The 20,800-nt window shown below is 44.6% G+C and overlaps 1 pseudogene across 1 annotated transcript in view; it reads right to left on the reverse strand.

Annotated features, from left to right (window-relative positions):
• Window positions 1-19,466, reverse strand: part of LOC147010508 (cathepsin K-like) — a 36,877-nt pseudogene extending 17,411 nt beyond the window's left edge. The window contains exons 1-5 of the transcript XR_015052229.1: window positions 19,391-19,466; window positions 19,192-19,218; window positions 17,136-17,226; window positions 12,885-13,027; window positions 6,846-7,031 (exon numbers count right to left, since the gene is read on the reverse strand). The product of XR_015052229.1 is annotated as a cathepsin K-like (transcript). The remainder of the gene's footprint in view (window positions 1-6,845; window positions 7,032-12,884; window positions 13,028-17,135; window positions 17,227-19,191; window positions 19,219-19,390) is intronic.
• Between the last annotated feature and the right edge of the window lie 1,334 nt (window positions 19,467-20,800).

Genomic DNA, 20,800 nt, shown 5'->3' on the forward strand with positions numbered 1-20,800 from the left:
AGTCAAACTGGACACAGGAGATCGCAGATCCTGCTGCTGTGAAGACCGTGATGAATGCCAAGAGGATTGTCCAAGAGCAGTTCTAGGCTTTCACCAGAGAGTGTCTGTTGGACAGAACAAAGGCAGTGGACGCACCCATTCCTCGAAACAAGCTGAAGGTGTTCAGCACTTCCACTCCAAGAAGCCAGAGCATAGGTCAGCAACAGCTCGCCTCCATCAAGAATGACCGTGAACTCTTCGCACGCCTGTACATTGGCTGCCAGACGAGGGATGGAAACCTTGAGGAGTTCTTTTGTCACGAGAATCAGGCATGTCCTCCTGCATTGTCTGATGGTGGAAGCCTCTGCACTGGTACCAAGAGTGATCTCCTCACATGCTTGGAAGAAGTCTCCGACGCAAAGACAGAGACTCCTGTCACGACCTGTATTGTGCTTGATGGAGCAGCCATCGTCCAGATGCTGAAGCCGGCTGCATCAAAGACCTTTGAAGAGTATGCACAACAGATCTTCATCCCATATATGTCCACGAAGCTGCAAACAGTGTCACGCCTGGATCTGGTCTGGGATACTTACCTTGCTGATTCACTGAAAGGTAGTACACGTGCAAAGCGGGGACAAGGTGTGCAGAGACGTGTGGTGGCTGCCGCAGCCATACCAGGAAACTGGCAGAACTTCCTGCGAGTGGACAGCAACAAGACCGAGCTGTTCAGGTTCCTCTCAGCAGCTCTCATGGAATGGTTTGACCAGGAGGACAAGCAACTCGCCATTACTGATGGAGAGGCAGTGCTCAGCAAGCCACTACTGCCAGATCTGACCTCACTCGCCCCATGTAACCATGAAGAAGCTGACAGTCGGATGTTGCTGCATGCATCTCACGCAGTCCAGCATGGACACCATGCAATACTCATCCGGACTGTAGACACCGATGTTGTGGTGCTGGCAGTGTCCCTGGCACAGGAGTTGCAACCAGAAGAAAAACTGTGGCTGTCATTCGGAACAGGCCAGAGTTTCCGATACCGAGCAGCACACAAAATAGCAGCTGGATTGGGACGAGAGAAGGCTCGTGCACTGCCAATGTTCTACGCTCTAACTGGATGCGACACTGTGTCTAGTTTTCATAGACATGGCAAGAAGACTGCGTGGGCAGTCTGGACGGTACTGCCAGAACTCACTGAGGCGCTGCTGCTGCTGTCCTCTGCACCTCGTGACATACCAGACGATGCAATGCGCATCATCGAGAGATTCGGGATCCTGTTGTATGATCGAACCAGCAAATGCACAGACATTGACAAGGCCAGGAGGAAACTCTTCGCAAGCAAGAACAATGTGCAGCTCATCCCTCCAATGAAGGCAGCTCTGGAGGAACATGTCAAGAGGGCAGTGTATCAAGGTGGACGTGTGTGGGGTCAGATACTGCTGCCAGCACCAGAGCTCCCTCCACCAACCAACTGGGGTTGGTCAAGGACTGGAGAAGGACAATACACACCTTACTGGACCAGGCTAACTGAGGCAGCTCACAGCTGCATTGAGCTGGTTTCTTGCAAGTGCAAGAAAGGGTGTGTGAGGCGCTGCAAGTGCAAAAAGGCTGCCCTTCAGTGCACAGCCCTCTGTGTGTGTGAAGGGGACTGCACATGACGATGAGTCAACAACATACATGTACTTGTGGCAATGCTGAACTTGTTAACATGACACTGTTTATCTACACGTATCTTCAGTACCGGTATATACCTAGCCTCAGATACCAGTACACCTAGCCTGAAATACTAGACCATGTAGCATGTCAGTATTATACCTAAGACATTCTTTTCAAAGTATTGTGTTGAATCCAATATTTGCCGAGATTAATTTCCAAATAAAATTATATAACAGACTGTGATAGATAATATTAAGTTGAAAATGGTACCATTGGATTCCTTGCCCCCCAAAACATACATTTCGATACCAGAATCGAGTCAATAGCTACATTACGTCCAGAGATAATAGCAAATGTAGATTTCAAGTGGCGGCTGTGGTGTAGCCATGCTCACGGGGAGGGGCATGATGATGATGCATGGTGGGCGTGATGGTGGAGGAGTGGCCGTGGGGTTCGGCGAGGGATATGAGGTGTGCACGCCGTCTGAGGCGTCGTAGTAATACTGGAGTCGGCCGGCTCGTGAGTGTACCGCGTACGGAATAAAGGGGAGCCGCGGGCACAGTACGCCCTGGCTCGCACTCGTGCAACACAGCCCGGCTCGACTGTTCCTCCGCTTCGTGTCTGCCTGCTAAGCATCTCCCATTTCAGTACAGCACAGTTGGCGAATGAGGATCTTCGAATCGGCGTGTGTAAGGGCGGCAAATGACCCGTGCGGTTCCAGCCTACGGAGCCAAAGGTCTCGCCGGCGCGAACATGGCAAAGAGTCGGTGCATGGCAAACGTACGTGTGCCCGCCTTCGTCGGAATCGACTTCGGCCACGTCGAGTGGGCAACGTTCGTTCATTTGGTTCATTTTCTTGTTCGTTTTGTCGAGGATACGCGTTTCGGCTCGAACGCGGCGTTGGACGTCGCGCAAGCTCTGGAGAATGTCCGAGGTCTCGATGGTCGGGACACAGCAGATGGTCTAGGGGTCATCGCGATGGGCCAGGCACGCACGGCCATGCGCACGGTCTGCGGCGCGGGTCGTGGGCGAGCGTGGCAATGCAATCACTCGGACGGCGGTCTGGGCTCTCGAGGTCGTCTACGGTGTGTGGGCCGAGGGTCATCGCCCATTGTTACGGTCATAGATGGCGGTGTGCGAGGCGATCCTTCCGTCCCGCGTCGAAACCTGCTTGCGATTGATCCGGAAATGACAAGATCAGTGGCAGGGGGGGGGGGGGGAAGGGGGCGAGGCACGGATCGGGTGTCGGGTGGAGTCCACTCGTGCTGGCCGCGCATCGCATTCGGCTGTGCCGTGCAAATTCACGGCAGAGGAGCATCCGGCACGGTTCAGAGATCATTTTATTTCTGGTCTGCGAGCAGCCATTGACCGACATCACATTCGACTCGGCGATCGCGACTGTCTCGTCTGTCGAGCAGACACCGGTGACCGCGCAAGTCCGCGCGATGGCTCAAGTGCCGCAGGGTGCTCGCACGCCTAGCGGTGCGGGACGAGAGCGCGCACCGCAGCACGGTCGCACCGGGAGCGAAGGGGCACCGCAGCACGGTCGCACCGGGAGCGAAGGGGCACCGCAGCACGGTCGCACCGGGAGCGAAGGGGCACCGCAGCACGATCGCACCGGGAGCGAAGGGGCACCGCAGCAGGACCCCAGTGACCTGGAGATCAGCCTGCAGCCGGGGCATGATGATGCCGGCGAGCCGGAGCAGGAGCCGGGCTCGGCGAGCCGGACCCTTTTGGGTCGGAACGGGTTCCGGTTCGTGCCTCCAGATGTGCCAGTGCTCTCTTCGAGACCTTCGTCGAATACCGAGGGCGAGGCTCTGGCGGCGGGGGCCGCGTCGATGCAGCGGGAGCGACCGTTCGTTGCTGCCTGCGGCGATGATGTGCGCTCCAGGAGCGGCGAGAGCCATATCAGCTCTCGCGATGAGTTCCCGCGCTTCGTTCGCGATGAGTTCCCGCGCTGTGGCAAGGTTCGTGAGGCAATGCGCATCGGTGTGGTTCAGGCAGTTTCAACAGGTGGCGGTGGGCCCGTGGCGTTAAAGGGAGTCGCGAGTCGCAGCATCAAGTCGACAACCAAGAAGCGGACTCGTGATGCGGGTTGTGGGTTGTTGTTCATGGCATATGTGCTTTTCCTTGCTCTAGTGATGCAGTTTAACGTTGTTGAAATAAATGCCAGCAGTTCTCATATAAAAGTGGATGTGGCGGAGATCAGTCAATGGGAGTTGGATTATGGTCAATGTGATGTGGGGGCGAATAAAGAAGGTTTGTTAGCCTCCAGTTGCTCCAGGCCGCAGGTAATTGCTTTGTCATGTGCTGGGATTTTATCAAAAAAGCGCGCTGTACGGAAAAATGAATTTACGATGCTTCGAATGTTATTCGTAATGATTTATAACGAGCCTATGATTGCAGTGTGGTTTAAGTGGAGTTGCTCCCGTCTAGCGGCCGTGTGGGTCTCGGAGATCGACTCGGAACCAAGACTGGTGCCCTGGTCTGCGTTACCTCCACCTCTGATTGCGAGCACAACTCGCTGTGTTCGCTCAAGGCCGTTGGGACGGGCGTTGGCGTCTCGACTGATGGTGGTGCGTGAGTTGTTTTGGCGCATTAAATGCATGCAGCCAGCGGCGCTGTTCAGCGCCCCCGGCCAAGGTCTAAGGCTGGCGCCACGGCTTCCAGATAGCGGGCTGCCGGCCTCGGGGTGTTTATCTACGTCGGGTCTGCCTGGGGGGAGTGGGCCGGAGGCGTTTGATGGGGCCGGAGGAGGTTAGCTCGAGAGGTCGTTACGACCTTGGCCAGGATCATGTCAGCATGGGCCGCCTGGGGGGGCGTTTTTGCTGCATAATGCCGCTGTGCTTCTCATTTTGCTGCTTCATATCGGTAACGCGGTCAGACCCTGACCTTTGCTGCTCCACTCGCTCGCATCGACACATTATATGATGTGGTGTGCTATTATACTTTGTTATTTTCATTTTATTTCCATGATTATTATACGAAATCCTTCGTGTTCTGCATGCTTCTTATAATACTGATCATTTAATAATCATACTTTTAGGAGGGAGGAGTGTGGTGTAGCCATGCTCACGGGGAGGGGCATGATGATGATGCATGATGGGCGTGATGGTGGAGGAGTGGCCGTGGGGTTCGGCGAGGGATATGAGGTGTGCACGCCGTCTGAGGCGTCGTAGTAATACTGGAGTCGGCCGGCTCGTGAGTGTACCGCGTACGGAATAAAGGAGAGCCGCGGGCACAGTACGCCCTGGCTCGCACTCGTGCAACACAGCCCGGCTCGACTGTTCCTCCGCTTCGTGTCTGCCTGCTAAGCATCTCCCAATTCAGTACAGTACAGCGGCCATTTTGAAATCCAATATGGCGGACATAAAGAGAGAATTTCAAGTGGCCCAATATCTGAAGATGTTCGCAACATATTAATGTACATTTATGCCAAATTTGGTGCTTGTATCACAAAATGCACAACAGGTTTGCTCTGCTGCTACACAAATCTTGATGGCACCAGGAGAGATGATAGATGGAATGACAACCCCGTTCTTCTGACTTCGCCAGAATCTCCTTTCATAGTCCAGTATCAATGGCCTCTATCTCGTCATAGGATAGAGGTGCTATCATAGGATTGACTGCTGTCATGATTTACAACAAACAGAATGGCCCATTCTGTTTCGTAAAGTCATCAGTTATTTTGATCCAGTTATGCGGCGTACTGCCATGGCAAGACTTGTGTACTTGGGGGGTCTTGACTCTTGCGTGTGACGAGCAATGCGAAAGATCTTGTGAAACCATGAGGATCCTTCTCTCGTCCGACTGATTTCTGCATTCTGGAGCATCATCACTCTCATCGGTGGAAATAACCCAATGCGGGAACCAATATAGACTGTCTAGAATAATCGTTTTGGCTGAGACAAGATTCAAATCTGTGGTGTTTATAGGTTTAACACAGATTCCATGACAATGAGCAATATCACTTCTGATCAACATCGCATTGTGGTACAAAAGCCTGGTGCATTCTGTCTGATCGCAATATTTTTCATCACATGTCGAGGCACTGGGTTCAGATGAGTGAGATGCTTGTTTAAAATATACATTCAGAACATCCTGCAGAAAGATGGAACTGCGATACACCAGTTCTTGTTGTGATTTTATGTGGGGGTGGTGGAACACTACCTCTTCTTCAAAATGCCTCATCACGCTGAGCTTTAAATGCTGCTTTGTGTATGTGGCTGCCTTGTACCCCAAGAAGAGACTTGTATTTATTGTGATGGATGTCCATATCATGTGCCTTGCCAGCTTCTAATTCAGGTTTAAGATCGTTAACCAGTTCATAAAAAGCACTCACACATTTGTCTTCATCTTTCAGTCCTGAAAATCTCGATGCTTGATGTTTGTTTTGCTAGTGTAGTTTGAAAAGCATACCTTGTGATATTTGGCTTTTGCAGCCATCAGGTCATTGCCCACACCATGGAGCACATGCAGCAGGTCTTCATCACCTTGAGTTTCTGCTGCATGCTCAATTGACTGACAAATAATTCAAATGTGGTAACTTTCAGCATTTGCATCACTATTTTGTGGGACTTATTTTTGTAGAACAGGCATCTGGCCCGGTCCTTGACATTTAACTGAGATCTCGATTGTCTCCCTGGCTGGCTTGCATCTGTCATGTCAGATCCTGATGCTTCCAAATTAGAATGAGATGGCCCACATCCCTTATTTGTCCAAATCTTCCTCCATTTTGTCCCTCAACCCAACTGTTGCTGTGTTTCTACCCTCTCTTTCTGCTGTTCCTCTTGTTCTGTTTTACGTCCAGATCTGTTTTATGTTCTCGCTCCTCACGAGCCTCGACATTGGATACAAAACCCCCTGTCCTTTCTAAACTATCCTCAAATAAATCTCAATAGCTTTTGAACATTTTAAATTTCTTATGCCACAACATCTTCTTTCTGTATGAAGGTAACGAACGAAATGCAATATTTAATATGAAATGCATGCAATATTGCAGATTTCTACAGAATGCAAGCACTACTTCCTCAGCACCCTCCTGATATTCTAAAATCATAGTTGTCACACTTATTACTACAGTATGATTGCATAGGTTTTGCTTATGTTCTTATAATTTAAAGTTAATACAATGACTACTTCTTGTTATCACATTGTTGTAGAATGGCCGAAGGCTCTAAATGTATACATGATGCGTGTCAATCCTCACGTACTGAGCTGAAGGCCCAGCAGGAACCACAATCACCCTGGTTGCGCACGCGGGTCACGTAACCTCGACTTGTCCAGTTCACAGATTTTGGAGGAGGTCCAGTCACTTTTGCCTCAAACATCATGTGGGATTTGGTCCTCGTGTCGTTGAGATAGCAGCCAGTAAATCGTCTGCGAAATTCTTCGGGAAGCTATGGGAAAGGGTAGTGAGGAGTGAAAACGGAAAGGGATGAAATCGTTTCACACAAAAAAAACAATACATTGTGTGCCTTTGTGCCATCACCTTTGGACAACAACAAAATTAGGAATTTCCCTCCAACTTTGCTTGTTTTGCCACCAGGAAGAATTGCTTTGGAAAATGGTGAAATCTGCACAAGTTACTTGGTTGTTATCGTACAACAAGATCTGTCACCTGATCAAGATCAGGTTGTTTACACTTTAGTGAAGCATCAAGACGACTGTTGTGAGCCAGGACGAGCGAGGTACCCGTGCATGAGAGGGGGCCGACATCACAAAAAAAAAGAAGTTTGCACCAATAAATTCCATATTCTTGTGCCACCTTCAGTCGAACGTCAGGCATGGACAGCCGGTTAGTGAAGAACTTGGAGAAAAAAAAAACTTACTGCAGCTGACTCCAACAAAAGTAAAGTGGATGTAAATGGCGAAACCGCGAATGTTACGGGTGGAAACCCTCACGTAGTTTTTTCTCATTCTGCTTTCAACTCAATCTCTGTATTATTTTCATTCCAAACAGCATCATCCCAATCACAAATTAATACTACACCATTAATATAACAAAATACAAACACTCGTAAGGGAAACGAACATAAACTCTTCATGCAAACATTCGTGAGGGAAACAAATATAGACTCCGTTCTCCCGAGACAACCAATGCAGACGAATCTGCCGGTGAGAAAGGACAGACAGAAAACACTTCATACGGATCGAAAATTAAAATCCTAACTGGGTTGAGAAATTTATGAAACCTCCCACCCACGTTAGAATAGATAAAAGCGGGGTCGTCCGGGTGGAAACTCAAAATCATCATTGCATCGAGGTATTTACGAAACCGCTCATCTTAGGATATCTGGAACCCCAAAATATTCCACCGAAGGTTTGGCGGGGCTCGTCTTAAAACTGAGCGAGTAGTTCAGGGACGGATGGGCGGACAGACGGACACTCCTGCTATATAATATAGATTAGCGTGGATCAGCTTGCTATGGTCGCTTCTCCACACATCGTTTCACAGATTTGCTGTGCTGTCATGATTTACATCAATCATAATACAAACATTTCTTGTGTACAAATTTATTTGTAATATTGGTGATATATATATATATTTTTTTTAATTTACTTGTAATGTAAAAAGCTCCAAGAGGTCTAAATGGTCAAGGGTCGAAGCTGTCTCATCTGTCTGAAGGGTGTAAAGGGTCTAAATTGTATTGAGGTCTCAGGGGGTTGGATATAAAATCACGATCACATTTTGTCAGGTCAGGTCAAATTAGATCTGTGACCTGCTACAGGTACCATGTAAACCTATACTAACCTGTTCCATGGTCGGGTTGTCGGAGACACAACCGCCTCCCCCACCAAGTTTCGTGGTGAGCAGGATGTATGATATGGACACCCAGCAGGATGAAAAACAAAACCTGTCAAAGGGCGGAGGAGCTCCTTGTGAGCCAACGGCCATCCATATCGAGTGCCCAACTGAATCTGCGGACGTCCTCCTGCAGTTGGATTACTTTTAATAAGGAGGTTGGTGGCAGGATTTGCACTCCGGCCACCGTAAAACCATTCACTCCACAACACAAACAAAAACCACAACAAAATCTGAAAACCCACTCCTTGGGAATACCGCCTGCACAGCTGACCTTCGCATGCCAGCTCACCGGATGACGGGATTGGGGCAAAGCCTTCGGGACCCCCACTCTTTGATGACAGGAGGGAAACCACGGGGTAACATTCCTGGGTCAGATTGTGGGAGAGTGTGTCGGAGTGGTGCTGATGTGTCGTCCACCAGATGGCGGTCTCCTTGGGTTAACCTGAGGTGGTCCCTTCGAGTGGGTGCCTGGAATGTCGTATCCCTAAGAGAGGATGATCACCTGTCTCTGTTATCATCTGAGCTCAAGTGTTTTTGTACATCTGTATTGCAGCACTCTCTGAGGTTCGGAGGCCGGATTGCAGTGAGATCATGGCGGGTGGTTACACCGACTATTGGTCTGGTCGCTCTGATGGTTACCATGCCCCAGGAGTTGTTGAAGCTGGGTACAATGATAATTGAGGTAACACCAGTCAACGAGCGTATTATGGGACTTTTGTCACTCCTTGGGTGTCATTTCCCTGGTCTCTGTTTATGCTCCGACTGAGGCGAGTGATCTCACCGTGAAGGATGCATTCTATGCCAAGCTCGAGTCTGTGGTTGATCAGTGCTCCAGGCAAGATACTCTTCTGGTCTTGGGGGATTTCAATGCATCGACTGGAACTGATAGCGATGGTTATGAGACGTGTGTTGGTCCCCATGGGTCTGGAACTGTGAATCAGAATAACACCAAGTTATGGACTTAGGGTGACTTTGCAAGAAGTCATGGACTTAGGGTGGCCGGTTCATGGTTTCAGCGCCCACAAGCTCATCGCTGGACTTGATATTCCAACGCTGGCGGTGTGGCAAAGGAGATTGACCATGTGCTCATTGATGGTCGCTGGAGGATGATCCAGAACTGCAGGGTCCACCGGAGTGCTCAGTTCCTCAATACTGACCGAGATACTCAATACAACACCGCGATATTTCACTGAGGTACAGCCCAGATTCTTGCAACCTTTTACCCTTGGCCTCTTTGCAGTCACTAATCTATCTGCACTCACACCTCTCGTTCTCCCAAGTCCTTACAGTGGACTGCACGAGGCGGCTGAAGTTGACGTTTCACTTCAGGTGAAGACAAAAACTTCAGGTGATGTCTGGTTTATTGGCAGCGGCCTGGATTGAGAGATCTCTCAGGTAGAAGCAGGGGCTTCAAGTGCTTGAGGTCCACAAAGTTAGGGACAGGAGAGGAGGGGTTGCTGGTAGGGAGCAGGAATGTGAAAAGGAGCATGGTGAGGGAACGGGGTGGGGGAAATCTTGGAGGGTGTGGGGCCGGGGCAAAGCTTGGAGGGTGCGGGACTGAGGCGAAACTGGGGGTTGTGGGGCGAGGGGAAGCTGAGTGGGGATGTAACGAGGGGGAAGCAGAAGGGGGTGTAAAAAGGGAGAAGCAGATAGGGGGTGGAAGGGCACTGACATGGAGGGGTTTGACACCATGAATGGATGTGAAGTGAAATGTATTGTCATGTGGATGACAAGATGAGGCTGGATGAACAAAGTGTTTAGGAATGAAGTGGTTTTGAGAAATAAGCCTTGTGAAAAAGAAAAGGAAGAGATTTTGATGAAGAAGAATGAATGGGTTGTTTCGAATAGAGTAGTAAGGAGATTAAGGCATTTTAAAAGACATTTTTGAAGCGGTTTTTTTTCTAACGTTATTAAAAGCTTTTAAAGGAAGAAACGTTTTATAAGGTTTGGGGATATTGAAAAGAAGAATGGATGGGGAATGAAGGAGAATGAAGTCCCTGTAATGTCCATCTTGTCTACCCCGTGTTCACCGTCCGATCCCTCTCCCTTCCACAGATCTCCTGATATCTCTTTTCCCCACTGTTTTGTCCTTCCCACCCCCCCCCCCCCTTGCTGTGCGTTGTGTGTTAGCTCTCATATGAGCCTCGACAAGGTATACAAAAATAAATAAATAGAACGAGCATGAAAAAGTACACAGGAGTAACCACTTCGTATGAACAGCAATCAACACAAACTGAGAACATAAAATTTATGACATCACAGACAAATCCAGAATGATTACTTAGCTTTTTGGAAGCAGATCTCTCAGAGGACAAAGAGAAGTGACCACAACCAGGCCTAAAATTTGCATATTGGATCACTGAATTGGTTCACCTATCAAAACCTCGAAACATATTATTTCAGAGGTCAAAGGTTAATGTTGCGTAGAATCATCAATTTTAATCCGGTTGACTTTAAATTTGAACAGAGTTTGCACAATGGGTCATGGGAGCCTATTGTTTAAGGTCAAAAGGTCAAAGCTCAAGGTCCTATAAAATCATCAATTTTCATCCTACTAGTTTGAAATTTGAAAATCATTTGCATATTGGGTCACAGAATTGGTTCACCAAAAATCAAAACAATCGTTTTAACCAACAGTTTCCATGCCAACGATTTCACCCCCATAAAAATCGAATGGACTTTTTCTGAATTTGTTATTACCTTACCTCAATAATTTTTCAAGATATCAAACTGAAACTTAAGCAGCTTATTTATACATACTAGTGCAGGCACATACGTGCGTGGCTGTACGTGCAAAAAAAAAACAACAAAAAAAAAACTTTAAAACCGCTTGCCAGAAACAACCACACAGGCCGTTCCTTTGCTCTCGCGTGCCCGTACGTGCGTGACCGTATGTGCAAACCCCAAAAAAACAAAAAAACTTTCAAACAAACACACAGGCCGTTCCTTCACTCTCACGTGCCCATACGTGCGTGGCCGTATGTGCAAACCCCTAAAAAACAAAAAACTTTCAAACAACCACAGGCTGTTCCTTCGCTGTCGTAAACGACGACTGGATTGGGGCATTGTGTTAAAAAAAAAAGTCGAGAAAGTACAGAAATCGAGAAAGAAAGAATAGAGTAAGTCGATAAATCGAGAAAAAAATCGAGAAAGAATATAATAAGTTGTCACTATCCGGAAATCCGGAAGTTAAGTCCTCACTGTCCGGAAGTTTGCATATCGCAGTTACGATTATTCGCAATTTAGTTTTAATGGCCAATTATTCAATTAGCGCCAACGTATTTTGCCTTTTCGCAATGTCATCACAAGGAAAAACACAAAAAGAAGAGAAGAGAGAGAGAGAGAGAAAAAAACGTACGTGCAAAAAAAAAAAACCATCTTTCAAACAAACACACAGTCCGTTCCTTCGCTCTCATAAATGACGACTGGATTGGGGCATTGTGTTTATCTATAAATGCGCATAAGAAATCGAGAAATGATTAGAATACACGAAGTCATCCCTATGAGGAAGTCCGTACGTTGTAACCCGTAATGGGGAACACGGCTGAGAATCTCTTCCCCCATCGGCCATGCCTACGCAGCAACGTGTCTTGTCATTGGTTGGTAAATAAATGGCCATAACTTGAGAAGCACTTGTCCGATTAATATCAAACCTTGAAAAAGGCACATACTCAGCTCCCCAGCAATATAGCTGGCAAGTTTCAATTAGATCGAACCAGGGGTTGTCGAGAAACAGCGGTCACACACACACACACACACACACACACACACACACACACACACACACACACACACACACACACACACACACACACACACACACACTTTGCTGGAATTATAGATAGATGTATAGTATATGTGAGTAAAATTTGGTCAAAACTAGTCAAAGGCCATCAGAAACATGTAAAACACTTTTTTGTCAACAATTACAAAATGCATCAACCAAATTTGTTTTGCATAACAATCATTCATAGTAAACACATGAAAGGTCAAATTATAGAAATTACCAAATTGCTGTTTCCATGTCAACTATTATTTATTTGGATCAAGCAAATATTGTGCCACACATATTTCTTGTTTGTTTGCTTGTTTCTGTGTTTGACTTGTATGTACTCCTGCACAGCTGGATGGGATGAGTTGAGAACTAGTGGTTGTACTTGGGGTTGTGCACGGGAAGGTTTTCGGTGGTAAACCAAATTCATAGTCTCGGGGTTTCGAGGTGGGGAGAGGACCACAATTATCTCTATGTAAAAATGTATGGCATAGCGTCGCTCTCGGTGGGGGCGGGTGTCTCAAGTCATACGAAAACATGCCAATTCTGTGGGAATTAACCCATCTATAAGGATGGGTTTTTTCATGAGAAATAATAATAACAAGTAAATTGCGTTGTAAATTATGCTCAGAAAAAGTCTCTAAAGCAGTGTAGAGAGATCCCATCCCACACCAGGTCTCCGTAGTGATTCATTCCCAAGTGGAAGCTGTGCACACCACGATCGGCCAAGGCATTGTGCCTCTCAATTTTCTCCAAGTTAAACTCCCAGATGAGCCGGCGATATGTTTCCGCTTCTTTGTCTTCATACTTCTTTCCTGCACACAAGGAAGCATTCATTCCTCAAGCAAGTTCTTTAATTCACATGGCAACCAGTCGATACTAGTTGTTTGTGTGTTTTTTGTATACAATGTCGAGGCTCGTAGAAGAGCTAACACACAGAACATATAACAAAGGGAGCGAGAAACAAGAGGGGCAACAGAGGGAAGCACAAAACAGTGGGGGAACAGAGACATTAGGAGATGTGTGGAAGGGAGAGGGATGGGGTGGGGAACATGGAGAATACAAGATGGACACTACAGGGACTTTCAGGAAGAAAAGCAGGGAATTTGAAGGAGGTGGGTTTTGGGTGGATTAACGAGGGTAGAAAAGATCGAGGTTTTGGATGGGGGATGATGGAAGTAATGGCTTCCTTTTTGCCACCCTACCGTACAGGCCAGATTTGTGGAGTGCTTGGGATATTATTGTCACCTGCACACAGTGACCGGTCTTTGGCTCTCTCAAAGTTGCCATTGGCCTCTTGGTGGCCTCTCTGATCGGTATCCTCCTTGTTTGGTCATCCAGTTTGGAGGGAAAGCCTGATCTCGGCAGGGTCTTGGTGATACCATACGACTTCCATTTGTTAATGATTGTCTTGACTGTATGAAAGAATCAGAATCACTACAATGTAACACAGATGGAGGCCAATTAACTTGGTGTGTGATTTTGAAGGTAATTGGTTTTTCCTCAGCTAATTTATAATTGCTATTATAACGGGGGTGGACGGTTATCCAACCAAGATATTATAGTTTTGTATTTTTAATCAATTTTCTCAAATTTGTCGAATTTGTTTTTCCTTTGGAAGTTGTGGGTTACGATGCGTAAATAAAGGTGGAAAAAAGTCTGATTTAATGCAGTTTAATTTGGGGAGGAGGAGAAATGGGGATGGGGAGGAGAAAAGGCTCGGTGAGATGTGATGAGGCACAGTGGGGAGTGATAAGAGAGGGGGCAGAGGGAAGTTGAAGATTGGAGGAGGTGGAGGAATGAGTTGGAAGAGAGGGCGGGGGAAGGAGGCAGCTTTGTGGATGTGAGGGGGGGGGGATAACTTTGAGAAGGGGGAGTGAGGGGGAGATTGGAGGGAGAAGGGTGAGAGAGGATAGTTGAGTGAGAAGGGTGAAGGGGGAGTTTTTGAGAAAGGTGAGAGGGAAGCTTGGAGGGGGGGGGGAGAGTGAAAGTTGCTTTGAGAGGGAGAGGTGAGAGGGAAGCGAGACGATGAGAGCAGGCATGGCAAGGGGCAGGGGGGCAAGGGGAAGGATGAGACTTGGTCGTGGTATGGTGAAGAAGGGAGCGGGCAGGGGGAGGCACAATATTTGAGGGGTTGGTAAGAGGGAGAGGTGTGATGGAAGGAAATAAAGAGCATGTTTGAGACGTTGAGGTGTGTACTGATTGAGAGAGTGAGATATCTGTTAGGTTAGAACGGAGCCCACAGATGTTAAAACACCACACAGTCTGGGACACCAGAGATGGAGCTGATACCAAAGCAGCAGACAGTGAAGAGGGTGGAGAGGAGGTAGGATGAGGGGCAAGATGGGAGGGGTAAGGTGAGAAGTGAAAAGATAGAATAAATTTATTTTTATTTTGAAGATGAGGTAAGATGAAGTGAAGGAAAGGTTGAATAACAGATCGTTAAGGTGTATGGTAAATGTGCATTGGCAAAAGTGGAAGGAAAATGATGGATTGGCAAAAGAGGAAGGAGGAAGAAGAGGAGGTAAAGAAATCACATGGTTACGTTGGGTATGAGGTGAGAAGGGAAAAGGTAGAAATTTATTTATTTGTTATATTTTAAGACATGAAACAGAGGGTATTGAAAGAGTGGAGGGATTGTGAGGAAAACAAGCTCAAATGAGCTAAGATTCTCGTCCTCTTAATGATGACGTCATAAAAACGAATATGACGTCATTGTGATGTATCAAGTTTGCGATAAGTTATCTGTGCTAATGCCCAGCTTGATTCCCGCAAACAAAATTCAAACAGCTTGACTAGTTTCGGAGATAATGGTTTAGGCGATTTCCATTAGCGGTGCTATTATGACGTCAACTTTTTTTCTTGGAAGAATTTCCAAAATCGGAGATGGTCACTGCCTGCGCGTGGGCTTTCTGCATATACATGGCAAGTTTCATGAAGACCGATGAAAACTCTGAGTTGTGAAACAAAAAAATGTCAAAAAATTGGAATGACGTCATAAAAATTGATATGATGTCATAGTGATGTATCATATGTGCGCTAATTCATCTCTGCTAATGCCCTGTTCGATTCCCGCAAACAGAATTCAAAAAGCTTGCCTAGGTTCGGAGATAATTTTTTCGGCGATTTCCATTAGCGGAGATATTTTGACGTCATAACTTTTTTTTCTCGGAGGAATTTTCAAAATCGGAGATGGTTACTGTCTGCGCAGGGTATTTTTACATATATATGCCAAGTTTCAGGAAGTTTCGATGAAAACTGTAGGCTGTGAAACAAAAAAGTCCACAAGAAGAAGATGAAGAACAACAACGTGAGTAAGAATTAGAGATCCTCCACGAGGATCTAAAAACGACCGGGAAACTTATCTTTGAGAAGGTCGGCAGAGACCCTGAGAGACACTACAGCAGCTTAAGAACCAGAACCAATAGTCCAAGAACCAGAACCGGTAGTTGATAAAATTAAAAGCAATTTCATCTTGACTTCAGTACTGTGGAATGCCATTCCCCAACATGCGATATCAAACTATCAGGACTCAGACCAAATGTATGATTGTCACTGCTTGCGTGCTCTCATGGTTGAAGTACAGTGTAATTCAACAAAAGAATGCAAAAAAAGTGTGTTTACTACATGTTTGCATCAACATTGTTCTGAATATGAACAAGTTCGTCGAACCAGGTGACAAAAACACCAAAAAACCTCAAACACCAAAGAAGCCAAAACTTTATCCATTTATAAATACGGTGTTGTGAATGTAATAATAAAACTAAAACTGAGAAAAGGATGAAGAGTTCATTACTGATCAGTTTCATTTTTATCCGGACTAAAATTTAAAACAACACCTCTTCAAAATCAACTTCGTAAATTGTGGTTTAGTTTGTGTGACCTGAGCAAGAGGAGGAAAGAAAAGTCCTTCTGAGAGATCAAATTAATCTATGGTGCACGACAGAATACAGAATATTTATATCCTTTAATGATGCCGGCAAAATAAATTTGTTTTGTGAGTACAATGAGAAACAATCCAGCTTTCGTGTTGGTGCTCCGGCTTTCTTTCACAACATGCTCTCTGATAGTGTTTCACTGTGCACAAGAAGCTCAAGCTGTGTAAAAGAAAGCAAAAAGAAAAGCCATTGAGATGGAGGGTTTGAAATGATTTTATGTCCAAGATAACAGTGAGAATGAGATCACAATGTGGTTTTACTGCATTCCACACAAAGAGTAAGCAAGTTTAACTGCAGTCCAAACGAAACGTGTTTACAATGACACAGTTATTGAAGAAAACGATAACACATTTAAATATTTATTATCACTCCAATGATAGCAATGATATCCCTCCAAAACTGATTCTGATATGATCCGATGCACACATAAGTGATTGCAAAACCCCATATTCCGCTGAGCGGAGGACGGGCTAGGGCACTCAGCAGAGCGCATATCTCCACCAGGCTGAACAGTTTACATTTTCTATCCCACTGATAGGCTGGATCCAGGTTTTGGATCTTCGCTAAAATCTAATTGCCTTGTTCTTGTCACCTTCCCAACCTGTCCACCAAGTTTTGTCATAATCCGTCCCCAACTTTTTGAAATGTAATGTTACATATCGTTTTTGCTCCCATCTCTCAATGATGAAGGATCATTAAAAACATTATTAAAATACTAGTGTCTGGATTCGGATCTTCATCAAAATCTAATCAATTTGTCTTTATCACACACCTGATCTGTTCACCAAATTTCGTCTGAATCTGTCCATAACCTTTTGAGATATCCTGCTCACAGTCAAACAAACAAACAAACAAACAGAAGTGGTGAAGATTATGGAGGAGGGTAATTGGAAGATTATGTTCTCAATAAATCCACTTCCACTTTATGCTGAATCACCAAGAAGATATCACATGTCCAAGGTGAGTTACACTGCACTGCTCTCACCATGCTCCATTTTCCACTTGCTCCATGCAGAGTCATCTGAGCTGACTGTGTACAGTGTCAGGCAGAGGAGGAAGCAAATGGACTTCATTTCCTGCTGGTGGAGAAGAAAACAAAATTAAATTAAAACTGGTAAACCAGTAATCCCGGGCTTCAAGGCGTGCCTTCATTTTAACAAATTTCAACACTATCACCCTGTCACATGATGTGGGTTTTCCGAGTTAGAAAGTTAGTTCAAGTCTGCAATGGGGTCCAGCTACGGGGTCCCTCATGTTATATCGATGAAGGATTGAAAAGCCCATAGCAATACATGATAAAGAAAGAAACTTCACATTGGACAAATCGAGGCTGGACAAATTTTCAAGTCCCCAAAAAAGTCCAATAACTCCACATTTGCATATTAATGTAAATGGCGAACTTGTAGAACGTTAAAATATCTTCCAGAATGTGTGGTCACTTTTTGTCTACCTTCTTTGGTTTTCATTTTATGACATGTCAAAAAATGGGTGATTTTCAACTTTGGGGGGCTCTGGGGCCTCACTGGGGTAAAATACAGACATAGTGTAAACATATTTGGAATCCCCTCTTCAAGACCTATCAGAATCTGTCATTAAATTTTTTCAACTCTCATTTGCATATTTGGCATATTTAATGAGGCGAATCGGCATCATTTTAATCATATAAATTATGCAACGATTTCGACCAAATTAACAACTTAACATTCCCATGGAATATCGGATATGTGTGCAAAAGCTTGAGGCTGTCGGGTTATCCCTTCTGGAGAAGAAGATGTTTTTAGGTTTTGGAGAAAATCCAATATGGCCGCCATACCACGTGACCTACGTCATCAAAATTTTCAAAGTATAAACATCAAGTGGAGAGTTATTAGGGTGTTAAGTTTCATTGAATTTCATCAAAGCATTGTTTTCATTCAACGACATTTCAAAAATGGGTGATTTTAAACTTTGGGGGGCTCTGGGGCCTCACTGGGGTCAAGTCCAGACATGGTATAAACATATTTGGAGTCCCCTGTTTATGTCCTATCTAAATCTGTCATTAAATTTTTTCATCTCTCATTTGCATATTTTGCATATTTAATGAGGCGAATCGGCATCATTTAAAATCAAATAAATTAAATGACGATTTTGAACAAATTAACAACTTAACATTCCCATGGAACATCGGACATGCCTGCAAAAGCTTGAGGCTGTCGGGTTATCCCTTCTGGAGAAGAAGATGTTTTTAGGTTTTGGAGAAAATCCAATATGGCCACCATACCACGTGACCCACGTCATCAAAATTTTCAAAGTATAAACTGCAGGTGGAGAGTTATTAAATGGATAAGTTTCATTGAATTTCCTCCAAGCGTTGTTTTCATTTTATGACATTTCAAAAATGGGTCATTTTCAACTTTGGGGGGCTCTGGGGCCTCACTGGGGTCAAACACAGGCATCGTATAAACATATTGGGAGTCCCCTGTTTATGTCCGATCTAAAAGTGTCATTAAATTTTTTAAACTCTCATTTGCATATTTTGCATATTTAATGAGGCGAATCGGCATCATTTTAAATCATAAATTAAATAACGATTTCAACCAAATTAACAACTTAACATTCCCATGGAACTTAGCAAATGTGTGCAAAAGATTGAGGCTGTCAGATTATCCCTTCTGGAGAAGAAGATGTTTTTAGGTTTTGGATAAAATCCAATATGGCCGCCATACCACGTGACCTACGTCATCAAATGTTTCATAGTATAAACTTCAGGTGGTGAGTTATTATGGTGTTAAGTTTCGTTCAATTTCATCCAACAGTTTTCCCTCCAGATCCGCCACAAAATCGGTCAATAGAACATAAAAACGCCTTTAATAATAATAATAATACTAACGATTTCAATAGAGCTTCAGCCATGCTTGAAGCCCTAATAAACAAAAGAGATAATTTAGTCACATTTACTGATCCGATTAACCCAGAAAACATCAAGCAATCCAAAATAATAATAATCTCCGATTGTGGTTTTTCGATGTTCATGTCACTATTATTCTGAGTTCCCAACATACCTATTTCACGATTCCTCAACGTTCCACCTGCAATGATGATCTGCTGTCACACATATTGTACATATCTTTCCAATGAGAGAAACTCTGATATAATATTGAGTTCACCAAACAACTTCACAGGATAAATCTCTCAAAAGATATAGCAGGAAGAGATGAGAACAAGTGGTGTTGAGAATCCTTGGAATTTGAAAATACTCACCTGGATGTGAAGTTTGCAACGAAGGAGAGTGTCTCAAATGTTCTTTGCTTGTAGTCGGGGAGACCCCTCCCTTATCGAGTTTGGGGTGGGATATTAATATCTCTGCCAAAACCGCACCACTTCCTTGATCAAAATAAAATTTCGCCTTGATGGGGAAATTTGAGGGGAACCGCACAAGCACAGCCTTGAGAAAATGGACATGGGCAGGGTCTGGGTTTCTGAGCATGATCTATATTTCCTACAAGCCAAAATTTTGTCTGAATCTCGATATTCCCCAACACTGAGAGCGCAAGTGTCAATTTGGGTCATTCCGTGCCAACTCACCTAATTTTCAAAAACCTCCCCAGGTCACCTCCTCAGATTTTGCTCTAAAAATTCTTAAATGTAGATCTATATGGCTCTACCCACCATGCAAAACATTAGCTTTCAATTCCTCATAGTTTAAAAATATCTATCTCTAGAGACCTTTGAAATTTTGCCCTAAAAATGCCAAATGTGAAAAACGCATTTTTTTTCAACTTCAGGGGCTTATAATTTTATAATGGACTCTTCTAGAAAGTTAATATTGCAAATATTTACAAATTGACATCCAATTTTTTTCAATTATGGCATCAGATAGCCTCTGGGATGCATATTTCTCACTCTATAGGAAGCTAAAATTGCTTTTGGGCCAAAACGAGCTAAAATAAGGTGAAACTATAGGAGCCCTCCTGAAAATATGGAACAACTTAGAATTTTTTCCTCATAACAGTGATTATAGGGTCATTATCTATCCATAGATACATTTTTGCTGGGATAATAGTTAGGTGATGAATTATAAAAGTTTTACCAAAAGCCCTTGCCTACAAGGGCTCTAAAATGGACCAATTTTGTCCCATGGTTTGACCATGTGGCTAAGGGTTTAGGACCTTCATTTTTTTTTTCTAAAGATTGCCTCATATAAGATGTGTCTCCTGACCGAATAATTTTATCTAACGCCCATGGCTTCATAGTAAAATAAATTTTTATTTACATGCACGTTTTTTATAATTATTCACTTTTTTCAGATTCAGAAGTTTATAAATCTTTAATGGAACTATCCAGGAAAGAGTTACTGCAGAATTTTATAAACTGGTATACAAAATTTCAGATTGTGGCATCAGAATGTCTCGAGAAAGCACATACTCCAAGTTTTAGGAAGCCAAATATGGCAATTTGGCCCACTTGGTACAAAACAAGGTGAACTTGCAGGGGTGCGCATGAGGCTAAATTATGCTTCTTATGAGACATTAGTGATTAGGATGTTATTTATTCATAAATACATGCTAATGATTACTTTCGTAAGTGATTGCAAATTATAAATTAGAACAAATTTGATTAGTTGAGTAGCAGATTTTTTATTTACAGATATACAGAGACAATGAAAATTAG

The sequence above is a fragment of the Eptatretus burgeri genome, chromosome 16 (genome assembly GCF_056783735.1).
Source record: "Eptatretus burgeri isolate ZD-2024b chromosome 16, Ebu_testis_v1, whole genome shotgun sequence".
Classification (NCBI taxonomy): domain Eukaryota; kingdom Metazoa; phylum Chordata; class Myxini; order Myxiniformes; family Myxinidae; genus Eptatretus; species Eptatretus burgeri.